The sequence below is a fragment of the Lithobates pipiens genome, unplaced genomic scaffold, assembly GCF_037356315.1.
Source record: "Lithobates pipiens isolate NorthernLeopardFrog02 unplaced genomic scaffold, aLitPip1_a1.2 Scaffold_23, whole genome shotgun sequence".
Classification (NCBI taxonomy): domain Eukaryota; kingdom Metazoa; phylum Chordata; class Amphibia; order Anura; family Ranidae; genus Lithobates; species Lithobates pipiens.
In genome coordinates this window covers 223,083,640-223,111,003 of record NW_027507785.1, presented here as the reverse complement: position 1 = coordinate 223,111,003, position 27,364 = coordinate 223,083,640, and positions in this window count along the sequence as shown.

Here is a 27,364-nt window from a genome sequence, read left to right as displayed (position 1 = left end):
TTCCCAGAGACTGGGAGGTCACAAACTCCTGGTCCTGGACAACGTGTTGCTGAGGCATCAGTCAGAAGGAGCGGTGGAGAAGGTGGCCGTCTGACTGATGCTTTCAGACAATTTTTTAGTCCGCAGCCCCAAGGTATGATTGGTTCCAGCACCCATCGCCAGCGTATAATTTACATGGTGCAGGAATACCTAGGGGCAAGGTCAGACTTGGACACCTTTCCCACTGAAAATCCTCTGGCTTACTGGGTCTTGAGGATGGATCACTGGCCAGAGCTTGCACAGTATGCAATTGAGCTACTGGCCTGTCCTGCATCCAGCGTTCTTTCGGAACGCACCTTCAGTGCTGCTGGTGGCTTTGTTACCGATCACAGGGTGCGCCTGTCCACCGAATCAGTTGATCGACTGACCTTCATCAAGATGAATCAGTCTTGGATCACCCACAGCTACCAAGCACCTGAAGCTGATGTAACCGAATAATTTTTTTTGAAATACCACATCCCTTCAAGACTGCCTATGCTGATGCTGAGTGACTGTCCTGTTATGTTGATTGTCTATCCTCTTCCTCCTCCGCTGATATGTTGGAAGAAGATTTCTGGTTCTGGGTGATGCCAGCAGCCCAATTTTTCTGCCCCTGTTTATCAGGGGGGTTTAAGTACAATTTTTGATGCAATGCTTTGCAGCAGGGCTAATTCCTGCAATAAAACTAGAGTATATGGCAGAGGTTGGAGTGTGGTGGCACCAGCACCAGTGCCTAAGGCCCAATTTTTCTGCCCCTGTTTAACAGGGGCGTTTAAGTACAATTTTTGATGCAATGCTTTGCAGCAGGGCTAATTCCTGCAATAAAACTAGAGTATATGTCAGAGGTTGGAGTGTGGTGGCACCAGCACCAGTGCCTAAGGCCCAATTTTTCTGCCCCTGATTAACAGGGGCGTTTAAGTACAATTTTTGATGCAATGCTTTGCAGCAGGGCTAATTCCTGCAATAAAACTAGAGTATATGGCAGAGGTTGCAGTGTGATGGCACCAGTGCCTAAGGCCCAATTTTTCTGCCCCTGTTTAACAGGGACATGTAATTACAATTCTTGATATAATATTTCACAGGAGGGCCCCTTCCTGTGCCCACCCAGAGTAACGGTGAGGACTTATAGTGTTGTGGCACCAGCACCACAACCACCAAAGGTCAATTTTTCTACCACTGTTCAACAATGGCATGTAATTACAATTCTTGATATAATCGTTCACAGCAGGGCGCTCCAGCGCCCACCAAGAGTCACTTTCAGGGCTTACAATGTTGTGGCAAAACCAACACCTTGTTCCGCCATTTCTGAAGAGCATATAGGGCAGGCCCCTACTTTCAAACATCCAACTTACAAACATCAGACAGCAGAAAGTGAGATGAAAAAAGATGGACGACAAAACAAATTATACAGGGGTGATAACCCTTCCCTATGTTTTCCAAAAAGCTTAAAAATAGTTTTTTTTGACTGGAGCTACACTTTAAAAATGTACCAGTTGAAAATTACAAACAGATTCAACTTAACACAACAAACCTACACAGTCCCTGTCTTGTTTGCACCGCCTGTATACTGCTGTTCTGAGTATATAGGGCCTGGGGGCCACACGCATTTCCTTTTTTTAATATGGGTACGGGGTTCCCCTTAATATGCGTACAAGACCCAAATAGGCTGGTAATGGGCAGGGAGGGCTACCCATGCCATTTTTCTGAATGATTTTCAACCATATTGCAGGAACCAGATATAACATTAAAACCGCAAGCAGTTTTAAATGGTGTTATTTCCGTTTAATGTCATTTTGTGCAGGGACTGTTCTAAACACGGGAAACACGTGGCACTTCACAGGCATACTACAGACACCCCCCAGGCACCATATTTAAAGGAATATTTCACTTTTTTTTTCACTTTAATCGTCATTAAAATCAGTGCTCCCGCCAAAACGGCCGTTTTTAAAACCTTTTTTTGCATTGACCCATGTCCCCTGAGGCAGGAGTCAGGTCCCCAAACCCTTTTTAGGATAGTATCTTGCATATTAGCCGTTAAAATTAGCACTTTCCATTTCGAACGTTCGAGTCCCATAGACTTCAATGGGGTTCTAACGTTCGTTTCGAACGCGGGGTCCGTTCAAAAGTTCTGGTGCGAACCGAACCGGGGGGTGTTCGGCTCATCCCTATCCATCAGAGTACCCGAGTCCCTGTCACGGTCCATCAGGGCACCCGAGTACCTGTCACGGTCCATCAGGGTACCTGAGTACCTGTCACGGTTCATCAGGGTACCTGAGTACCTGTCACGGTCTATCAGGGTACCCGAGTACCTATCGCGGTCCATCAGAGTACCCGAGTACCTGTCACGGTCCATCAGGGTACCTGAGTACCTGTCACAGCCCATCAAAGTACCCGAGTACCTGTCACGGTCCATCAGGGTACCTGAGTACCTGTCACGGTCCATCAGGGTACCTGAGTACCTGTCACGGTCTATCAGGGTACCCGAGTACCTATCGCGGTCCATCAGAGTACCCGAGTACCTGTCACGGTCCATCAGGGTACCCGAGTACCTGTCACGGTCCATCAAAGTACCCGAGTACCTGTCACAGCCCATCAAAGTACCCGAGTACCTGTCACTGCCCATCAAAGTACCCGAGTACCTGTCACAGCCCATCAAAGTACCCGAATACCTGTCACAGCCCATCAAAGTACCCGAGTAGCTGTCACAGCCCATCAAAGTACCCGAGTACCTGTCACGGTTCATCCGAGTACCCGAATGCCTGTCACAGCCCATCTGTGTACCCGAGTACCTGTCCCAGTCCATCTGAGTACCCGGGTACCTGTGCCAGTCCATCTGAGTACCCGAGTACCTGTCACAGTTCATCTGAGTACCCGAGTACCTGTCACAGTTCATCTGAGTACCTGTCACCAGGCCATCAGAGTACCCGAGTACCTGTCACCAGGCCATCAGAGTACCCGAGTACCTGTCACCAGGCCATCAGAGTACCCGAGTACCTGTCACCAGGCCATCAGAGTACCCAAGTATCTGTCACCAGGCCATCAGAGTACCCGAGTACCTGTCACCAGTCCATCAGAGTACCCGAGTACCTGTCACCAGGCCATCAGAGTAACCGAGTACCTGTCACCAGGCCATCAGAGTACTAGAGTACCTATATCCAGCCCATCAGAGTACCCGAGTACCTATTTGCAGCCCATGTCTCATAGAATATACGTTGGGGTGTTTGCTTTCCAAAATGGGGTAATTTTGTGGGTAATTTCACTGTCCTGGTGGTCCAGGACCTTCAAAAGTGTGATAGGTAGGAATGAAATGAGATGTGTCATTTATGCTCCTAGAACGCCTGAACGTACTACTTCAATGTTCGACCTCACTATGTGACCACGCTGTGTAAAAGTCCTACACATGTGGTATCGCCATACTCGGGAAGAGTAGCAGAATGTATTTTGGGGTGTAATGTTTGCTATATACATGCTATGTGTTAGAAATATCTTATAAATTGACAATTTTGTGTAAAAAAAAATGCGTTTTAATTTTTTTCCACATATTCCAAAAACTTCTGGAAAAAAAATTAACCGTTCAAAAGACTCATTATGTCTCACAGATTATATGTTGGGGTGTTTTCTTTCCAAAATGGGGTCATTTTATGGGAAATTCCATTGTCCTGGTACTCCAGGGCCTTCAAAAGTGTAATATGTGGTTGAGAAATGAGATGCGTCATTTTTGCTCGTAGAACGTCTGAAGGTACTACATCAATGTTGGTGCTTTGTATGTGGCCAGGCTGTGTAAAAGTATCACACATGTGGTATCGCCATACTCGGGAAGAGTAGCAGAATGTATTTTGGGGTGTAATTTGTTGTATGCATATGCTGTGTGTGAGAAATAACCTGATAATGTGACAATTTTGTAAAAAAAAATAATAATAAAAAAAAAATCTTCATTTTGCAAAGAATTGTGGGAAAAAATGACAACTTAAAAAAAAACTCACCATGCTACTTACTTAATACCTTGGAATGTCTACTTTGTAAAAAGGGGTCATTTGGGGGATATTTGTACTTTCCTGACTTGTTAGTGTCTCAAAAAATGAGGTACACCTGATGTACTGAAGGCCTGATCAAAAGTGATCAATTTTCAGTGATTGGCACCATAGTTTGTAGACTCTATAACTTTCACAAGGACCAAATAATATATACTAATGTGGGTTATTTTTACCAAAGATAGGTAGCAGTATAAATTTGGGCCAAAAATTACTAATTAGCAAAAATTTATGACAGAAACAAAGAAAAAGGCATTTTTTTCACAAAATTTACGTTTTATTTTATTTATAGCACAAAAAATAAAAAAAACCCTAGTCATTAAATACCACTAAAAGAAAGCTCTATTTGTGTGGAAAAAAGGATGCACGTTTCATATGGGTACAGTGTTGAATGACTGAGTAATTGTCATTCAAACTGTGAGTGCGCTGAAAGCTGAAAATTGGTCTGGTCGGGAAGGGGGTGTGACTGCACTGTATTGATGTGGTTAAATAATGGTCACTGTCCAAAGTTCACATATTTTAGTTCATAAACTGAAGTTGTGCTCACTTTTCAATACCCAGTATTGTGCAATGCTATAAGAAAAATGTTTTGCTTACACATGCTCAGATGATTGTGGAAACCACAGATCTACTTTATTCACTAAGCTTAAGGTAAAACTATATTCACTTTAATTCAAAAATCCAAACATGTGTAAACAAAAATCCATGTTTTACCATTTTTTTCTCAAACTTGATTGGGTATAGATACAGCTTCCCCCTAATCACTAAGCTAAATGAACATACACTTTTCAATGTGAACATGTTTTACTACTTTAGTAATTGAACACTATGGAACAGGCTTGACAACCAGGAAACTATCATTATTCGATTAAGAAGGCAGTAGTGCAGTCCAGCCTCTATGCCATTCTTACAATAAATTTATTTGAGAAAGAAATATGATTGACAGCTATGATACATAGTACATGGACCCACATGGACCTAGATCTCTGTGCGGCAATGAAGCACCCTGGACGACAAGACCCTTACAGTGTGTGCTCCCTCACAATAGGAATCTCCTGGAGACACCCGGGAAACCTGTCTGAGTCCACAGAACTCTTGCCTGTCACAGTCGGGGGGCGGACCATTGGTACTTTGACTATGTGTAATTTCTGCTCTAACATGCCTGTTCTGACCAGTAATCAACTTCTACCTACTATCTTACTATATTGATCCCACTCTGGGCTAGTTTGCCCCAACTGCTTATATCTGTAACTGTTTACCTGGACTATTTACTACAAGGGACAGTATGTTGCTTCTTATTATGGATGGGTCGAACACCCCCCTGTTTGGTTCGCACCAGAACATGCGAACAGGCAAAAAATGTGTTCAAACACATGAACACTGTTAAAGTCTATGGGACTCATACATCAAAAATCAAAAGTGCTAATTTTAAAGACTTAAATGCATGGTATTGTCTTAAAAAGTGTTTGGGGACCTGGGTCATGCCCCAGGGGACATTTATCAATGCAAAAAAAGTTTTAAAAACTAACGTTTTTTTTCAGGAGCAGTGATTTTAATAATGCTTACAGTGAAACAATAAAAGTGTAATATTCCTTTAAATTGCATACCTGGGGGAGTGTCTATAGTATGCCTGTAAGGTGGCACATGTGTTCCCGTGTTTAGAACAGTCTGACAGCAAAATTACATTTCTAAAGGAAAAAAAGTCTTTTTTTTTTAATTCTTTATTTATTTCCAATTTTTATCATTACAAAACTAAGAAAAAAAAATCTAAAAATATCACATATATAAAACATAAGGGGGAGAGTGCCATTATACCCCATCCTACCCCGCCTCGTTACATCTAATGACACAATCCCCTATACACATTCTTTACCTACTTATTTCATTATATCTATTTCCCCTGTGCCCTCATATCTTCCCACCCACCTTACCTCCCCTCTTACCACTACACCCTCCCTTCTCATCCCACCCCTTTTTAAATATATGGAGCCAGTGGGAAAAAGAGGACCTCTTTCCCCTCTTCTCCCTACAATCTAAAGACCTCACTATATTTCTTTGTTAACTTAAAAGTTTTCCATCTCTCCCACCTCGCCTGGGTTTCCCTACTTCCATCCTCTTCATCTATCCTGAGACATTCCATCCTTTATATTTTTCGTCTATTTTCTCAAACCATTCCTTTATCATGGGGCCTTCTACTACCTTCCATTTTTTCAGGATTAAACTCTTAGCTGTGTTTAACAATTGAGATATCAGGGAATTTCTGTATTCTTTTAAGGGTATATCTACCCCATGGAATACACACACCCAGGGGTTTTCAGGAACCTGGATATTAGTTATCTCCTTTAAATATGTTAATATTTCCCCCCCAATATATTTTAATCTTTGAATTACCATATGTTCCACCATATGTGTGCCATAGATCCCATTTGCCTGCATCCCCTCCAGCATTCTCTAGATTGCCCATTTTGGAATTTTGCTACTATATCAGGTGCCCTATACCATCTCACTAAACATTTATAATTTATAGACCTATCTCCCTGTTGAATCTGGACGTAAAGATCCTAGCTAAGTTCTTGGCAAATAGATTGAACAGAGTGATAGGGAAAATTATTCACCCTGATCAATCAGGATTTATTCCTGGGAGATCCACAAGTACAAATATAAGATGGGTTTTTTTGAACCTTCAGATACCAGTGGATGGAGATGGCCTGAGAGCTGTTTTATCCTTGGACGCTGCTAAAGCCTTTGATTCACTAGAGTGGAGTTATCTGTGGAGAGTCTTGAGAGAATATAAGGTGGGCCCGGTATTCATAAAATGGGTTAAAATGTTATATAGATGTCCGGAAGCAAGGATTAGAGTTAACAACGAAAGTTCGGCTGGGATTCGATTGAAGAGAGGTACGAGGCAGGGGTGTCCCCTTTCCCCCCTCTTGTTCGCTATGACGATCGAGCCTTTGGCTATATCCCTGAGATCAAATATGAGGATAAAAGGTTTTAGGAGAGGGGAGGAAGAAGAAAAAGTAGTATTATTCGCAGATGATCTCCTTTTGCTTCTTGGAGATGTTCAGCATTCAATAGGGGAAGTGATGTATAGAATTACCAATTTTGGACATCTTGCGGGCCTAAAAATAAACTGGGACAAATCCTGTATATTGCCTATAGACCCATTAGATAGCCCCCTGCCATGTGAAGCTGCACATATTCAGATAGTGAGTAAGATGAAATATCTGGGTATCTGCATCTCTAAAGACCCTAAGCAATATGTGATAAATAACTTGGTTCCACTGCTATTCAAATTTAAACAAAAAATCAAGATATGGAAGAAACTACCACTTTCAGTAGCGGGTCGATGCAATCTTATTAAAATGATTCTCTTGCCGCAACTTCTCTATGTATTACACAATTCTCCAGTATGGATATATAAGGACTGGTTCCATAAGATAGACTCCATATTTAGAGAACTGATGTGGAAGGGGGGACGAGCACGCATTGGGTTAAAGACTCTGCAACTTCCAAGTAATGGGGGGGGAGTTGCGCTCCCACACCCGTTTAATTACTTCATAGCAGCCCAGCTACAACACTTGGCAGGAGAGGAAGTGAAGAGAGGGGGGGTGGAAAAAGGGATCTCCTCTCGAACAATTCCTCGGAAGGTCACTAGTAGTAGCATTAGAGGCAGGGGCATTCATACGGGATGTCCCTACCCTAGGATTAATGATTAAGGTGTGGGAGACAACCAAAAGAATACTGGGTTATGGGGGATTTATGGAATACTCCCCCTTATGGGCAAATAATAAGTTGGAAGAGGTTTTAAAAATAGGACAAGTAAGGGAATGGGAAAAAAGGGGTATACACTTTGTTCATCAGATCTATCGGGATGGCAGAATGAAACAATTCCAAGAGTTAAGGAATCAGTTTCTAATTCCGAAAAAATCCTTTTTTAGATACTTGCAGATCAGGCATGCTTTGAATAAACAGTTCCAGGGGACAGTAATGGTATGGAGTGAGATACCCGTAATAGAGGACATACTGCGAGCGAAATCAGGGAAAGGTTTAATATCTAAAGTGTATGTGGAGTTGTGTAAAAAATCTCAGGAAAAAAAACAGGGTAAAAAAACCAGGAAAAAATGGGAGTCCGATGTGGGTGACATCTCGGAAGACCAATGGGAGAGGATCCTTGAGGTGGCACCATGGGTGTCCATTTCTCCATCTCAAAAGTTCTCACACCTACTTTTATTGTATAGAGCGTATTACACCCCTAAGAGGTTGGCTCAATTTGGTAGAAGGAGTGATGCAGCATGTCCTAGATGTGGAAGGACAGAAGGAGATATGATCCATATGTTTTGGAGATGTCCCAAGCTACATCGGTATTGGAGGGAGGTTGTGATGATAGTTAGTAGGGTTTTTGAGATGGTAGTAGAAATGGAACCAATGGGATATGTATTGGGATGGATCAAGGGGAGTAGTGACCCTAAGGATAGTAATTTAGCCAAAGTAAGGTGTCTCTTTCAGGCTAGAAAACTCGTAGCCCAGAAATGGCAATCTGCCACACCCCCCACGAGCGGAGAGTGGGTGCAAAATATGAATAGGGTTATCCTTAAAGAGAGAGTGGCGTACACGAGACAAGGGGGTATTAAAAAATTTGAAAAGATATGGAAGGAATGGTATGTAAAAATGATGAATGAAGGTACCTCTTAGTAAGAAGGAAGTATGATGAATGGGAGTGTATGAGTGGGGAAGGTGATGAATGTAGGAAGGGAAGGATGGGTGAGGGATATGTAAACAGGTATTGTGTTATTACTGTTTTTTTATTGGAAGGTTGTATGAGTTGTTTTGAATTGAAAAATAAATTAATAAAGACATGAAGTTAAAAAAAAAACATTTATAATTAATTTCAATCACCCCTATATGTGTCAAGGAGCCGTGTACAAACTTTAATATTTTCCCTATCTCCTGTTTATCACCTCGTGGGCCTATTTCCCTCTCCCATTTTTTTTATATATGCTGGTACCTCCAGCTTCTTTTCTGATACTAAGGTCTTTTATATCTGTGAGATCCCTGTCCGTGCTGTTTTTCCCTGGCATATACGCTCAAAAGTGGTGAGTTCTTCTCCGCCTCTCAGTGGCCGTGATAAGGCAGAGACAAAATGTCTGAGCTGGAGGTATCGCCAATCATTTAAATCAAACATTCCTTTTTCCATCTTTAATTTTTCCAGTGTACATCATTTAACTCCCCTGGCAGTATTCCTGAGTGTGGCTCATGGTGAGATTTCAGTACCATTAGCAGTAACCCCGAGCCACACACGGGATCGCATCTCTGGATCCTGGAAGAAGCTACTTACTTTGTCGCCGGGATCCCACGATGTACTCCCGCTGTGTACGGCGGCCGGATCTTCCGCATCTTCCGCTCAATGCACTGTGTACCCTGGCTTCCATTCCTTGCAAGTGTCGCAACGCAGGGAGGTGGAACCAGTGGCAAATTCATACAGTATAAAACACAAACACACTGATACATTGTAATCCTATTGGATTACATTACTAAATAAAATAAAATTGACCTTAGTTTGCCCCCAGTTCTTTATCCAGTGCCCTTGCTTGCAGTTTTACTGTACTTTCTGTCTGGAAACTGCAGAGGGACCATGGCATAAAAAAGTGTGCCTCTACGGCGGCAAAAGTGGCATATGAGTTGCTAGAAAACAGTGAAAGCAATACAGAATCATTTGCAGAATTGAGGGATAGCGATTCGTGGGGAAGTTCATCATCAGACACGGAAAGCGATTTTAGCAAAGATCCTGCGACTGTGCCCAGTAATGTGCAGACTTGGTGCTCGATTGGCTGTGGTACTGAGCATGCAGCACCCCAAGATTCCCATTTACTGGAGCACCTGGTATCAAAGTGGATGTGAAAGATGACAACCCATTGGCAAACCTCCAACACTTTTTCGGTTATAGAAAAAATTGTTACAGATACAAATCGGTACCAGGAACAACAAGCTGCTACACATCAGAAAGTGGGAACCAGTGACCAAAGAGAACATCTGGAAGTTTCTGGGCCTCATAATTCTTCAGGGAGTGGTGGGAAAACCCCTGCAGAAGTGGTATTGGACAACCAACAAATTACTAGCCACTCCTTTTTTTGGCACCATCATGTCGGAGTACAAATTTTCTCTCATTATGAAATATTTGCACTTTCAAAATTATGAAGAATTTGATGAGACTTCTCATCCAGCACCAAAACTAAAAAAAGATTTGGGAGGTATATCAAATTATTCAGAAAACTTTCCAGCAGACCTATGTACCAAATAGAGACATCAGTATCAACGAAAGTGTAATGAACTGCAAAGGAAGACTCAGCTGGATACAGTATATCGCATCTAAGAGAGCACAATTTGGCATAAAATCATTCATGCTCTGTGAATCTACAGTAGTACTGGTCACATATGGAATTCGATCCTTTACACCGGGAAAGGAACCAAGTTCAAGGAAAGATTCAGTAATTATGGAATGGCAACTGCTTCCGTTCTTACTTTGATTGCACCATTGCTGAATCAGGGCTACTGTGTAACCACAGATACTTTTTACACTTCTCAAGAACTCTATGAGTTCCTTCTATAGCATAAGACGTATGAATATGGGACCGTTAGAGCAAACCGGCGTGACATGCCACCAACCTTTGGCAATAAAAAGCTCAAGGCAGGAGAAATAGTTGTCTGGCAAAATGATGACACTGAAATGGCGCAACAAAACAGATGTGTGCCTAATGAGTACTATTCACAACACCTCTACTGTACACACAAAGGGTGGAAAAGACGTAATGAAACCACAAGTCGTGATGGACTACAACCACAGCATGGGAGGTGTTGACAGAGCTGACCAGGCCATGACCTTTTATCCAGCCATGAGAAAGCAACAAAAAAAATGTTACAAAAAAATCTTCAGGCATCTTCTTAAAACAGTGCCTGTGGAATGCTTTCATTCTTCTAAAAAAAAAAAAAAAAGGAGTGACAAGCCTGTGGTTCATGCGGACTTTGTTTGGAAAGTTGCCAAACTTAGATTTGTCAAGCACCAAACACCAACGATTGTAAATAGATCTGGACGTCGTGCTGCTGGCGTTGTGAACCCAGAATGCCTGACTGGTCATCACTTTAAGGACCACATTCCACCAAAGGAAAATAAGGCAGCACCCACAGGAATGTGTGGTTTCCTACTCTAAGTAGGACAACACTGGAAAGAAAATCAGAAAAGAAACTGTTCTACTGTTCTGAGTGTGACATCAGACTTTGTGCTGTACCATGTTTTAAAATGTTTCATACCCAGGATGTTTACTGATGCAATATGACTACTAATATTGCACCCTTGTTTGGCCAAAAAAAAATCAGTGTTTTTTTGATTATATTATTTACTAAAATGTATTTAATAAAAAGTATTATTATTATATTATTATTTGTTATTATTTATAGTTATTTCTTATATTATAATTTATGATTTTGTGTTCCAAACTTTATCATACCTGAGATGTCTACTAGACTCTGGTTTGGACAGATTTAAGTGAGTTATTGCTAAGAATTACAGGCCTACAATATAAAATGCCATATTTCTAGACATGTGCATTCGTTTTCATCCGAATACATTTTCGTCTGAATTTCAGCTATTTTCGTTTTCGTTTTGACAAACGATAACGAAAGCACAGAATCCGAAAAACAAAAGATCCGACATAAATAACTGTGTCACGTACCTGGTGGTAGAGCCCGACTTACAGAAGGAGACCTCTCTTGCGGCTCAGACTCAAGGGCCCTGGTAGTGTATACAGGTAACACAAGAGTCAAGAGGGGCACGAGTGTCTGGCAGGATCAACAGCTGGATCAGGGAGTGCTGGAATCGGAGGGAAACTGGATCAGCAGGCAGGTGCAGGAAGCTGAAGCAGAGCAGCAGGCAGAGAGGCTGAACCAGGACACCAATGCAGGAACTCTGGCAGAGGCAGGACTTCAGGCAGGTGCTGGAACCACTACTGGAGATAGAGCAGCAGACGGCACCGGAACAGAAGGCTGGAAGCAGAGCAGTCAGACAAGCCGGGTCGGAGGTCAGGCGGTCAGCAGAGGTACCAAGGATCAAGCAGGTGGATGGTCGGACGAGCCGGGTCGGTAAACGGGCAGGCAGCAAGGCACCGAAGGAACAAGCAGAAGGAAGGTCAGGCAGGCCGAGGTCAGATGCAGGCGGATAGCAGGAGCAGTAGGTAAACAAGCCGGGTCAACAGGTCACAGAAGGCAGGTTCTCAGAATCAGGGTACTCGCACGCTGTAGATCAGACAGCAAGAACTGGATGTGACCAACTGAGTTAAATAGCCCGCCTGGCGCCAACGAGCGCACACACGCGCACACGACCGCACGCGCGCAACCGCGCAAGCGCACCCGCGGACGCGCGGCGGAAGGTCCGGACTGACCACTGCTGGCAGGATCTTTGTGACAAACTGCTTTATTTTCATTTTCATTGTTACAACAGTTCGATATAGAATAGGAGATTCGACGTGACTCTGACAATAACAATCTGTGTCTATAGAACCTGTGGTCGAATGTGCCTAACCTTACCTATTAGTCCAAGATTATATAGAGAAAATATTCGACAGAGAAAAAAGATTTGACAGAGAGAAAAGATTCTGCAAGTTACTGTCCTAAAAAGTGTTTGGGGACCCGGGTCCTGCCCCAGGGGACATGTATCAATGCAAAAAAAAGTTTTAAAAACTGCAGTTTTTTCGGGAGCAGTGATTTTAATAATGATTAAAGTGAAACAATAAAAGTGTAATATTCCTTTAAATTTCATAGGGGGGGGGGGGGGTGTCTATAGTATGCCTGTGAAGGGGCACATGTTTCTGGTGCTTAGAACTATCCCTGCACAAAGTGTTATTTATGCAGGAAAAAAAGTCCTTTAAAATCACTCGCAGCTATTATGAATTGTCGGCTCCGTAATACAGAGAACACTCATTGAAAGTCATTGATAAAATAAATAAATAAATAAAAAAGCGTTGGGGTCCCCCAAATTAAATTACCAAGCCCTTCAGGTCTGGTATGGATATTAAGGGGAACCCTGTATCAAATAAAAAAAAAAATTGGCGTGGGGTTCCCCCTAAATATCCATACCAGACCCTTCAGGTCTGGTATGGATATTAAGGGGAACCGCGTCAAATTAAAAAAAATTTACGTGGGGTCCCCCTAAAAATCCATACCAGACCCTTTATCCGAGCACGCAACCTGGCAGGCCGCAGGAAAAGAGGGGGGACGAGAGAGCGCCCCCCTCCATCCTGAACCGTACCAGGCCACATGCCCTCAACATGGGGAGGATGCTTTGGGGGTCTGTGAGCCCTCAAAGCACCTTGTCCCCATGTTGATGCGGAGAAGGGCCTCATCCCCACAACCCTGGCCGGTGGTTGTGGGGGTCTGCGGGCAGGGGGCTTATTAGAATCTGGACCCGGGTCCCCAAACACTTTTTAGGACAGTAACTTGCAAATTAGCCTTTAAAATTAGCACTTTAGATTTTGAACCTTGGAGTCCCATAGACTTTAATAGGGTTCTAAAGTTCACACGAAGTATGCTATATACTAGCTCCGTCGAATCTTCTTTATACATTCAACAGACACCATAAGCCTTCAAAGACAGATTTGACCGTAATTCATGTGGATTTTCGGACGAATGCAATTTTTGAACGAAAAACTAAATAAATAAAAACGAATTTCGGGAGTAACGAAATAAATTAATTTTTCGGACGAAAACGAAATTCCGAAACAAAATATTTTACTCTGCACATGTCTACAAATTTCCATGCAAAGTAATGGTACCGCTTTCAGCACCTAAAATCTGAAATAATCATACTGGCAGGGAGGTTTAAACTACTCACGGCTATAATGAATTGTCGGTCCTGGTAATACACATAAAAGTTCATTGATAAAAACGGCATGGGATTTCCCCACAGGGAATTTTAAACCAAAATGTAAAAAAAATGTGTGAGGGTCCCCCAAATTCCATACCAGGCCCTCCGTTAGAGCTGCCACCTGAACAGAAGCGTCACACAGCGGGAGACTCCCATTAAGGTGGATCGTCCAGAGAACGAAGTGGAGAAGAAGAAGCCGGATGAGAAGACTGGAAAGAACAAGATGAAGGAAGAAGGGTTGCGGGGATGAGGCCCTTCTCCCCATCAACATGAGGACAAGGGGCTTTGGATGGCTACCCCAAAGCAACCTCCCAATGTTGAGAGCATGTGGCCTGGTATGGTTCAGGAGGGGGGGGTGCTCTTTCGTCCCCCCTCTTTTCCTGCGGCTTGCCAGGTTGCGTGCTTGGATAAGGGTTTGGTGTGGATTTTTGGGGGGACCTCCACGCCATTTTTTTCTAACTTTGGTGCAGGGTTCCCCTTAAAATCCACACCAGACCTGAAGGACCTGGTATGGAATTTGGGGGAACCCCCATGTATTTTTCTTTTTAATTTTATCAATGAACTTTTATGTGTATTTCCTTTAAAAAATGTATTTTGCTCTGAGACTGTTCTAAAAACGGGACACATGTGCCACTTTACAGGCATACTATTGACACTCCCCCAGGTACGACATTTTTTTATTTTTTTTAATATTCAATGAATTTTTATTGAAATTTGTAGTAATACAAGAAACAAAAGAACAAAATAAAAGACAAACGTAGTACCAATAGTACAGTCATTAGTGATGTAATCCACTGTGGGTCCAGAAGCTGTACAAAATAATGTAGGGCTGCTTGTAATGTACAATTATAACAGTAAAGAGAATGAACATCTGTACTCAGGGAATAAACTCTTACCAGACACCCCAAATGGGATCTTGCTGTGTACTGGATCGAGGATCAGCCTCAGAGCATCATAAGAATAAAAGGGCAGTATTAAGGTTTTCCCTGAGGGTGAAGTTAAACAATATGAGTCAAATATGACCAACTTTAAGAGAAAAAAAAAAAACATATATAACGCTTAAACTTCTCAGGATGAAGCAAATACAAGAGCAAACAATAGTTATCTCATGTGTAACCTGGATCTGGGTAAGTGGTGAGTGTATTGGAGTACGATTATGGTAGCGGGTGGGAAGACAAAAGGCAGAAACAAAAAAAAAAAACAGTAAGGGGGGATGGGAAAAAAGACGGGCTTGGGGAGGTGAGAGATGAAGGGATAAGAGAGCAAGTAAGTGAGCCCATATTGGATCATGAGTATTAGGCAAGTAGGGGATGGGATTTGTCAAACCATTTTAACCATGCTTCACACAGTTTCATGGTTCTGGGTAGGTGGCCCTCAGCAGTGGCGTGCATGCGCTCATACATTCTGTGTAGATGTGTTGTCCTCACAACTTCAGCACAGGAAGGCGTGTCAAGGGATTTCCAATTTCGGGTCAAGGTCAATTTTGCTGCTAAGCAAATGTGTGTTACTATGCATCTAAGTCTATGCGGGAATTGTGCGATATCAATGTTGAATAAAGCTAGAGCGGGATCAGTTGGGGTAACAATGTGGGTGACTGCCGATATAAGATTGAATATGTCTGCCCAGAAGGGGACCAGTTTGGGGCAGGACCAGAGGGTTTGATTAAGGGTTCCTGGGAGGCCGCAATGCTTCCAACAAGTAGAGTTTGCGTTCTCAAAGTATTTGTGTAGAAGGTTTGGGGTGAGGTACCATCTAAGATTAATTTTATACGTGAGTTCCCAAAGATTAGCCGATTTGGTTACAGAATAGACAGCTTTTATGGCGAGTGACCATTGCTGTGGTGAATACGAAATACCAGTGTCTTGTTCCCATTTCACCAAAGGGGGTAGTTTAGCAAAGGTCATTTTATCATTAAGTGTGGCATAAAACAAAGAAATACCTTTGGCTGTAACATTTTTGCCCGAGATGTATTGCCAAAGATTTATTCAAAACCAACTTTATCCCTTCTCTCAATAAACTCTCACCAGAACTAGATAAAATGTCCAAACTGATGCTCACAAGTTTGGGTAGACTAGCAGCGTTTAAAATGATCCATCTTCCCCAACTCTTGTATTTATTTAGGGCAATACCAATCCCCATACCTTCAACCTTCCACACGCAAATCCAATCACTCCTCAGACAATTTGTGTGGCAGGGAAAAAGGGTTAGAATAGCACACAACATCCTCATGAAACACAAACAAGCGGGAGGTATGGGCTATATTAATATTAGAGACTATTACAACGCGGCTATACTGGCTCAAATTAGAGCCTGGTTCAATCCTGATCCTTCCAATCAGTGGAGCTCCATAGAATCCTGCCAAATACCTGGTAATAACCTGGGAATGTGGCTCCTCTCAGTGCCTAAATTGAAGGCGAATTGTACCCACCTTTCCCCACCTATAGTAGCATCAGTGTTAGCATTCAATTACTTGGTTGTCCACACTAAATCGAACATCACCAATTGTAAAATTCCCCTCCCAATAGATACTATTGGTTTACTAATCTCTGATCTGCATCTTCACTCTTGGAAAAACAATGGGATTACACATATAGCAGACCTTTATGACTCTGGACTCCTCAAACCCTTTGCATCTCTACGACAGGAATTTAATCTTTCCCCCCGCGACTACTTTAAATACTTCCAAATAACTCACTGCCTACTACAAAATCCCCATCTCCATGTAAGTATTCCGAAAACAACTTGGAGCTAGAGACAGTAGGCGAAGGAGGCAGCAGATGGATGTACTTTTCATGCGCATCCAAAATACTGATCTACTTAATAAATCCCAACCCACCCAAACACTCAAATCGGAATTAATATCATTAAGACTAGAACTTAGGGCTCTTCTTCTAGAAAAACATGACCATATTCAACGGAGACACAAAATGAAATTTTACGCTGCAGGTAATAAATCTGGCAAACTACTCTCCCACCAGATTAAGGGTCCTATCACTAGACGTCCCATTCCTTATATCCATCATCCTGACTCTAACTCCAAACTTCAAAACCCACAGGACATCGCTAATGCCTTTAGCGCATATTATGGCAAGCTATACAATTTGAAAAACGCTCCTGACCAAACCCAACCCACTCCCTTACAGATACAAGCATTTCTAGACTCTGTGAAACTCCCCAGCCTGACTCCACAACAGCTGGATGAACTAAATGCCCCTTTCACACAAACAGAAATTCAATCTGCCATCTTAACGCTACCCAATGGTAAAACACCTGGCCCTGACGGTTTTGTGGGAGAGTATTATAAGCAATTCAGCTCTATTCTCACTGAGCACATGACACCGCTGTTCAACTCTGCTGCCTCCTCTGCCTCGTTTCCTCAAGAGATGCTTAAAGCCTTAATAGTGACCATACCGAAGCCAGGGAAGGAACCAAACTTAACTCAACATTTCCGCCCTATTTCATTATTGAATCACAACGTGAAACTTTACACTAAAGTTATAGCAAAAAATTGATCGATTGGTCGATAGCATGGACGAGCAGTAAACTTGGGCCGAAGGGGTAGAATAAAGGGCTAGGATAGCTGAAAGAATATGGTCTTGAAATCCAAATTTCTCTAAGGTCAATTTTAAGTAATGCCAGTGAACCCTATCGAACGCCTTCTCCGCATCCAACGAAAGAAGCAGAGAAGGCGTTCGATGGGCCACCGCATGATGGATAAGGTTGATCATCCGTCGTGTAGCATCCGAGGTTTGGCGCCCTTTAACAAATCCCGATTGGTCAGGATGTATCAGCATTGGCAAGACGTCGTTCAATCTTTTTGCTATAACTTTAGTGTAAAGTTTCACGTTGTGATTCAATAATGAAATAGGGCGGAAATGTTGAGTTAAGTTTGGTTCCTTCCCTGGCTTCGGTATGGTCACTATTAAGGCTTTAAGCATCTCTTGAGGAAACGAGGCAGAGGAGGCAGCAGAGTTGAACAGCAGTGTCATGTGCTCAGTGAGAATAGAGCTGAATTGCTTATAATACTCTCCCACAAAACCGTCAGGGCCAGGTGTTTTACCATTGGGTAGCGTTAAGATGGCAGATTGAATTTCTGTTTGTGTGAAAGGGGCATTTAGTTCATCCAGCTGTTGTGGAGTCAGGCTGGGGAGTTTCACAGAGTCTAGAAATGCTTGTATCTGTAAGGGAGTGGGTTGGGTTTGGTCAGGAGCGTTTTTCAAATTGTATAGCTTGCCATAATATGCGCTAAAGGCATTAGCGATGTCCTGTGAGTTTTGAAGTTTGGAGTTAGAGTCAGGATGATGGATATAAGGAATGGGACGTCTAGTGATAGGACCCTTAATCTGGTGGGAGAGTAGTTTGCCAGATTTATTACCTGCAGCGTAAAATTTCATTTTGTGTCTCCGTTGAATATGGTCATGTTTTTCTAGAAGAAGAGCCCTAAGTTCTAGTCTTAATGATATTAATTCCGATTTGAGTGTTTGGGTGGGTTGGGATTTATTAAGTAGATCAGTATTTTGGATGCGCATGAGAAGTACATCCATCTGCTGCCTCCTTCGCCTACTGTCTCTAGCTCCAAGTTGTTTTCGGAATACTTACATGGAGATGGGGATTCTGTAGTAGGCAGTGAGTTATTTGGAAGTATTTAAAGTAGTCGCGGGGGGAAAGATTAAATTCCTGTCGTAGAGATGCAAAGGGTTTGAGGAGTCCAGAGTCATAAAGGTCTGCTATATGTGTAATCCCATTGTTTTTCCAAGAGTGAAGATGCAGATCAGAGATTAGTAAACCAATAGTATCTATTGGGAGGGGAATTTTACAATTGGTGATGTTCGATTTAGTGTGGACAACCAAGTAATTGAATGCTAACACTGATGCTACTATAGGTGGGGAAAGGTGGGTACAATTCGCCTTCAATTTAGGCACTGAGAGGAGCCACATTCCCAGGTTATTACCAGGTATTTGGCAGGATTCTATGGAGCTCCACTGATTGGAAGGATCAGGATTGAACCAGGCTCTAATTTGAGCCAGTATAGCCGCGTTGTAATAGTCTCTAATATTAATATAGCCCATACCTCCCGCTTGTTTGTGTTTCATGAGGATGTTGTGTGCTATTCTAACCCTTTTTCCCTGCCACACAAATTGTCTGAGGAGTGATTGGATTTGCGTGTGGAAGGTTGAAGGTATGGGGATTGGTATTGCCCTAAATAAATACAAGAGTTGGGGAAGATGGATCATTTTAAACGCTGCTAGTCTACCCGAACTTGTGAGCATCAGTTTGGACATTTTATCTAGTTCTGGTGAGAGTTTATTGAGAAAAGGGATAAAGTTGGTTTTGAATAAATCTTTAGGGCGAGAAGTGAGAGTGATACCTAAGTAGCTCAGAGAATCTGTAGACCATGTATATTGGTAACGTTTTTTTAGGAACAGAGATTGGTGTTCCGGTAAGAACAAGGGGAGGACATAAGATTTAGAAACATTCACTTTGTAATATGAAACAAGACTGAATTCATCAAGTATTTGTTGTACCGAAGCCAGGGAAGCTGTGGGGTGTGTCAAAGAGAAGATAACATCATCAGCAAAAAGGCTAATTTTGTGGTCTGTGTTGCCAATGCTGATACCAAAAATGGTGGGGTGGGATCTAATTTTAGTAGCCAGGGGTTCGATCAGTAGGTCAAAGATCAGGGGCGACAAGGGGCAGCCTTGGCGAGTGCCGTTTGTGATGTGAAATGGCGTCGATAGCATGGACGAGCAGTAAACTTGGGCCGAAGGGGTAGAATAAAGGGCTAGGATAGCTGAAAGAATATGGTCTTGAAATCCAAATTTCTCTAAGGTCAATTTTAAGTAATGCCAGTGAACCCTATCGAACGCCTTCTCCGCATCCAACGAAAGAAGCAGAGAAGGCGTTCGATGGGCCACCGCATGATGGATAAGGTTGATCATCCGTCGTGTAGCATCCGAGGTTTGGCGCCCTTTAACAAATCCCGATTGGTCAGGATGTATCAGCATTGGCAAGACGTCGTTCCATCTTTTTCCTATAACTTTAGTGTAAAGTTTCACGTCGTGATTCAATAATGAAATAGGGCGGAAATGTTGAGTTAAGTTTGGTTCCTTCCCTGGCTTCGGTATGGTCACTATTAAGGCTTTAAGCATCTCTTGAGGAAACGAGGCAGAGGAGGCAGCAGAGTTGAACAGTGGTGTCATGTGCTCAGTGAGGATAGAGCTGAATTGCTTATAATACTCTCCCACAAAACCGTCAGGGCCAGGTGTTTTACCATTGGGTAGCGTTAAGATGGCAGATTGAATTTCTGTTTGTGTGAAAGGGGCATTTAGTTCATCCAGCTGTTGTGGAGTCAGGCTGGGGAGTTTCACAGAGTCTAGAAATGCTTGTATCTGTAAGGGAGTGGGTTGGGTTTGGTCAGGAGCGTTTTTCAAATTGTATAGCTTGCCATAATATGCGCTAAAGGCATTAGCGATGTCCTGTGGGTTTTGAAGTTTGGAGTTAGAGTCAGGATGATGGATATAAGGAATGGGACGTCTAGTGATAGGACCCTTAATCTGGTGGGAGAGTAGTTTGCCAGATTTATTACCTGCAGCGTAAAATTTCATTTTGTGTCTCCGTTGAATATGGTCATGTTTTTCTAGAAGAAGAGCCCTAAGTTCTAGTCTTAATGATATTAATTCCGATTTGAGTGTTTGGGTGGGTTGGGATTTATTAAGTAGATCAGTATTTTGGATGCGCATGAGAAGTACATCCATCTGCTGCCTCCTTCGCCTACTGTCTCTAGCTCCAAGTTGAATGAAAAGTCCCTGCATAAATGCTTTATGTGAGGCCCATAAAATATGGGGATCTGCAACCGAGTCTTTGTTGTGGACAAAGAAGGCCTCCAATTCCTCTTTCAGTGTGTGAGCATAGGGTTCAGATTGTAAAATTCTTGTATTCATTCTCCAAAGATACGCTGGAGAATGCCTGACATTGTCTTCCAGGGTTATGCTGACAGGAGAATGATCTGACCATGTAGTCAAGTGTATGATAGAGGAGGATACAGTTTGGAGAGTCCAGGGGTCTGTCAAAAAGAGGTCGATGCGGGAATAAGAGTTATGTCCTGGGGAGAAGTATGTATAGTCCCTCTCATCTGCGTGCTGACATCTCCAAATATCCAGAAGTCTTAATTTACTCAACAGAGGATTCAGTGCCAGCCTGCTTCGCCTGGGCTGGAAGGACGAATCAAGATCAGGATCAGGGGTGCTATTAAAGTCTCCACACCATATTGTAACACCTTGTTTTTTTGTTTCTACTTTTTTGTGTAATTTGCGTAAAAAACGAGCTTGATGGGTATTGGGTGCGTAGACATTAACAAAAGTATAAGGAGCCCCATTGATGATACAAGATAGAATTATGTAACGGCCATCAGGGTCTTTGGTGCACTGAACATGAACAAGTTGAAACGCTAGAGAATTTTTGAAAGCAATAAGCACTCCTTTCTGTTTTTTGTTTGCATTAGCTGTGAAGACATTACTGAAGTCTCTATTGGTGCAGGTAGGGGGGTTACTATCTTGGAAATGCGTTTCCTGTGCGCATAGAATTTCACATTTGGTATGCTTGGCCAGTGCCCACAAAGATCTTCTCTTCGCCGGGTGATTTAGCCCCTTTGCATTGATTGTGACAATGGTGATAGGCATGTGGAGTGCAGGAATGTCAAAGAAATGAGAAAGGTATTACCTACTAAGGCGTAGGGCTAGAGGAGACCGGGACTTCAGTGAGCGATGAGATATGGTTCAGCTGTCAGAATGGGTGAGCATTGAAGGTGGACAACAAGAGGTGCTGGTACCGTGCTGGTGAACTTGTAATAGAGGCAGGGGTAGATCCGGAATGGGAACGTTCAGACAAGTAGGTCGAGGCTCTCGAAGTGCTGTGTAAGGCAGAGAAACAGGAGGGGAAGGAAGAAGTATGGGGAGGAGAACAGCGTAGGGAAAGAACAAAAACAAAAAAAGGAAAAATACAAAAAGATACAAACGTAGCTCAACGGTCCAAAAAGCAACAATAGCAGTGAGTTGATGTGGTTCGTAAAGCTTTGTGGTAGATGACTGTAAACTGTAATAAGTGTTTCGAGTGAGGATCTACCTCAGCGCCTCAGTGCGTAGAAACACTAAATAGGGGGTAACGAATCTTAACACTGGGTGTGAGTAGATGGCAACGCCAAACGGCAGTTGTAATGCATGGTCCCAAACCAAATAGCTAGTGGGAGGCATTTTTCTGGCTCCTTGGGGGCAGAGGTTGGGCTGAGAGAGAGCCTGTATTACTTTGGTCCATGGGTGCTGCATCAGGGGGAGCAGGGATGATGTCCCATCTTTGTAGTAGATTGAGTACCAGACTCAAAACTAGGTTATTGCATACAAGTGATATTCAAAGCAGCAGGAAGAATTAAGTAAATCAGGTAAAGCCGGGTGAGGCAGAAGGTACAAAAAACATATGTAAAATGTGTCGGAAATGAGGCTGAAATGGGGATGGAAATTGGAAAGCAGGTAAAGACAACAGAAAGAGAAAGAGGAAGATGAGATGCACAGGAAGCATGACTAAGCAGCAGAGTCAGAAGAACTGGCAGGGAGCAGCAGGTATGACAGGTCAAGAACGAGGCTAAGACGAGCATCCATTTCCCAGAAGGCAGGACAGGATGGCTGGCAGCACAACAACACAAATAGGCACACATGTAAATCAGGCTTTAAGAGATTCTGGAGAAGATGCTAGATACCCTCCCAGCAGTCAATAGAGAGACTAATACCTAGGACTTGTTGGCTGCTAAGAGCCACCTATTGGTGTGCACCAAAACTTCACCCTTCAGGTTCCTGCATCAGTCCTACCAGCTGATGATGATCCAGCTCCTATCATCCCTATAGACTAGAATGGTACTGTGTCTGTAACATTTCTTTTGCATGGTTCTATTCATGTAAATGTGGAGTTACTGAACAGTCTGAAAAAATGTAATTGACACTTGTGGTTCACACTTCAGCTGTAACAAAGTCTAGCAGCTACAGAAAATCATATTACATCCACCATTACATCCATGAGCCAACAGTTTCTCTCCTTTTACCTGAGTTTCTGGGTGTAAAGGGAGTGCTTAAATTATTAAGGGAATATGCTACATACTTTATTGTGATGTGATTATGGTGGCAACTCCCGACACTATATAGGGCATTTTGTTCCTTACATTTCTGCACAGGCATGGCCAGCACCAGAGAAGGTATCAGTCCAGAGAATATAACCAAAGATGGAGGCCTGGTGGGGTTTCAGGTTACATTAGTTTAGAGGGCTGGAAGTGGGGGGATTGTGAGTTTTAGAATAAAATTTAACGTGTCATTTAATGCACAAACACACATGTACATATACACAAGGGCATGTACATATGTAATGTTTGGAGGCATATTTAGACACCTTCATACAAAACATTCATGAAAATACACATATGCTTGCAGTGGGGATCTGTCATTGGGACAGTCAGTGGGCTCTGTCTGCCATCTGTATTGTTTGGCAAGTTTTGAATTAAAGTAAGGTGAGGAACCCTTTATATTTTCTGTTCCTGTGTAACTATTTGTGGTAATTGCCTGAATGTTTTGTTAGTCTGCAAAGTTATCTATTATTCCACAAACTAGTTCTGCCACAGACTGCTAATTAAGGTTGACCATAGACTTTTAAGAGTTGTCGGACATGTATGCAAGATCTGGATGCTGTCAGGGCAAAAAGATGGCAGTTGTCCTCAGAAGGAAGAATGTAGAGCTTATGTGCACTGACTTAGCAATGGGGAACAAGAATAGTGATGGACGAACTTCCGACGGGACGTTTCGCGAACGCGGACCGCGAACGCGGCCGATAGTTCGCGAACCGTAACGTCCGCGGCGGGTCCCATTGACTTCAATGGGAGGTGAACTTTGCAAACCTACAGGTCAAATTTGCAGCCACAAAATAATTACTAGCTGTGCAAACATAGTCCCACCACATGGCCAATGACATAACACATGTATGAGGTGAATCTGGAATCGACAACTACAAGCATTCTTTTTTTATATGTGAAATTGTGACAATTCAGGACTGTGGAGCGCATGAAGGCAATGGAGGAGAGGGAAGGTCAGGGTAGGCAAAGAAGAGGGTGCAGGAGATGATCACCAACAGCATGATATACAGCAATGATACCTGCAACGTGATAGAGTGATCTGATACCAGCACCGTGATAGAGAGCACTGACATCAGCAGCATGACATACAGCAATGACACCTGCACCGTGATAGAGTGATCTGACACCAGCACCGTGATAGAGAGCACTGACATCAGCAGCATGACATACAGCAATGACACCTGCACCGTGATAGAGTGATCTGACACCAGCACCATGATAGAGAGCACTGACATCAGCAGCGTGACATAAAGCACTGACACCAACACCGTGATATACAGCACTGACACCAGCACCGTGATATACAGCACTGACACCAGCACCGTGATATACAGCACTGACACCTGCACCGTAAGCAGCCCCAGGAGTAAGTCAGCATAGCACAGGGATGGTCGGAGCCCCTCCTAATGAGCATAGCACAGGGATGGTGGGAGCCCCTCATAATATGCACAGCAGAGGTACAGCCCCAGGAGTAAGTCAGCATAGCACAGGGATGGTGGGATCCCCTCGTAATAAGCAGCCCCAGGAGGAAGTCAGCATAGCACAGGGGTGGTGGGAGCCCCTCATAATGTGCATAACATAGGGATGGTGGGAGCCCCTCATAATGAGCATAGCACAGGGATGGTGGGAGCCCCTCATAATGAGTATAGCACAGGGATGGTTGGAGCCCCTCATAATAAGCAGCCCCAGGAGGAAGTCAGCATAGCACAGGGATGGTGGGAGCCCCTCATAATAAGCAGCCCCAGGAGGAAGTCAGCATAGCACAGGGATGGTGGGAGCCCCTCATAATGAGCATAGCACAGGGATGGTGGGAGCCCCTCATAATATACACAGCAGAGGTACAGCCCCAGGAGGAAGTCAGCACAGCACAGGGATGGTGGGAGCCCCTCATAATAATCAGCCCCAGGAGGAAGTCAGCACAGCACAGGGATGGTGGGAGCCCCTCATAATGAGCATAGCACAGGGATGGTGGGAGCCCCTCATAATAAGCAGCCCCAGGAGGAAGTCAGCACAGCACAGGGATGGTGGGAGCCCCTCATAATGAGCATAGCACAGGGATGGTGGGAGCCCCTCATAATATGCACAGCAGAGGTACAGCCCCAGGAGGAAGTGAGCACAGCACAGGGATGGTGGGAGCCCCTCTTAATAAGCAGCCCCAGGAGGAAGTCAAGTATGTGCAAGTATTTTATACGTGTATTACACAACTATATACTGCACACCAAATAGTACACCTATACCAGTCCTTAAGGACCTTTGTGGAACTAGTAGGTTGTGATTAGCAGACTGTACCTCACTCAACCCTATATACTGTAGTACACTATACCTTACCAGTCCTTATTAGGACCTTTGTGCAACTAGTAGGTTGTGATTAGCAGACTGTACCTCAGTCCCTATACTGATAAAGGACTGCTGCAGAATAGGGCAGCAGTCAGCAGTAGTGCACCTCAACCCTATATATTGTGGACCTATACCAGTCCTTAAGGATTAGCAGACTGTACCTCACTCAACCCTATATACTCTAGTACGCTATACCTTACCAGTCCTTCGAAGGACCTTTGTGCAACTAGTAGGTTGTGATTAGCAGACTGTACCTCAGTCCCTATACTGATAAAGGACTGCTGCAGAATAGGGCAGCAGTCAGCAGTAGTGCACCTCAACCCTATATATTGTGGACCTATACCAGTCCTTAAGGATTAGCAGACTGTACCTCACTCAACCTTATATACTCTAGTACGTTATACCTTACCAGTCCTTAGAAGGACCTTTGTGGAACTAGTAGGTTGCGATTAGCAGACTGTACCTCAGTCCCTATACTGATAAAGGACTACTGCAGCAGAAGGGCAGCAGTCAAGTATAATATTCTTTCTATATTTGGAAGAAATAATATTATACGTGTACAACCCTATTACCATACCAGTCCTGAAAAGAACCTTTGTGGACCTAATATTAACAGCTACTGATTTAACTGACTGTCCCTCACTGCCACACACAGCTTCCTGTCTGTCCCTATTTAAACTGACAAAACACAGGCTGCTGCAACAATAACTTGAATAGCACTCAAAACTATATCCTGTACTACTTTACCATACCAGTCCTGAAAAGGACTTTTGTGGACCTAATAGTAACAGCTAATGATTAAACTGACTGTCCCTGCTGCACACAGCGTCCTGTCCCTCTCTACACTGACAAAAGACAGGCTGCTGCAACAATGACTTGAATAGCAGTGCCTCAAACCTATATCCTGAACTACACCTAACACCTATACCATACCAGTCCTTAAAAGAACTTTTGTGGACCTAATAGATAGCGATTTGGGTCACTGCAGTCTCTCCCTGCTCCACACAGCAACCTCTCCCTATAGTGACATACGAAAAAATGTAAAATGGCCGCCGGATCGAGTCTATTTATAAGTTAGGGGGAGTGTCCAAGTGTCCATGTGCTGTAATGTCTCAATTGGCTGTCCTGTACCACATGATGGATGTGTCATCAGAGGTCAAAATTCTTTTACACAGTAAACACGGAAGTCCGCCGGGCGAACAGCGGCAATAGTCCGCCGATCGGGCGGACCGCGAACAGCCGAAATTCGCCGCGAACCGACCGCCGGGCGAACTGTTCGGCCATCCCTAAACAAGAATGACTTGTTTTTATCTCTTTAATAACTAGATTCACCCTGGCAATGGCTGGTGGGAAGCTTATGTCTATGGGCACCAATATTGAAATTGATCCCCTTGTAAGGAGTCTTTCAATTTTTGCATGCTATAAAGCAAAAATGTACAGTATATTGCATGAGTCACAGTATAAAGTTGCCAAAACAGACTTGTTCTAAATTCCTTGACACATTATTATCAATCAGCGCAATGCAAGTTAGCTCCCTTTAATATAATGTTTCCCTCTCAACAATGGCATATATTGTAAAAGTTTATGACTTTCTACTTAAAATTCAATGATTAGATCTTTCACATCTTGCACTTAAGCAACTTACCTGGTAATCAACCCTTGACTTGTGTATACCACAGTCATATTAATTTATTATTCATTTGATTTCTTTTATATAATGTGCCATTAGATTCCATGATTAATAATAATTCACTGTACTGTATTTGGCCTTCATCTGAGAATCTTATAAAATGCATTCTTTCTTTTAAATTATAAATTTCACCTTATAAATCAGCATAAGAAACCTAAACACAGATTTAATTTTGTGTAGATCACTGTGATTTAAAGATTTGCCA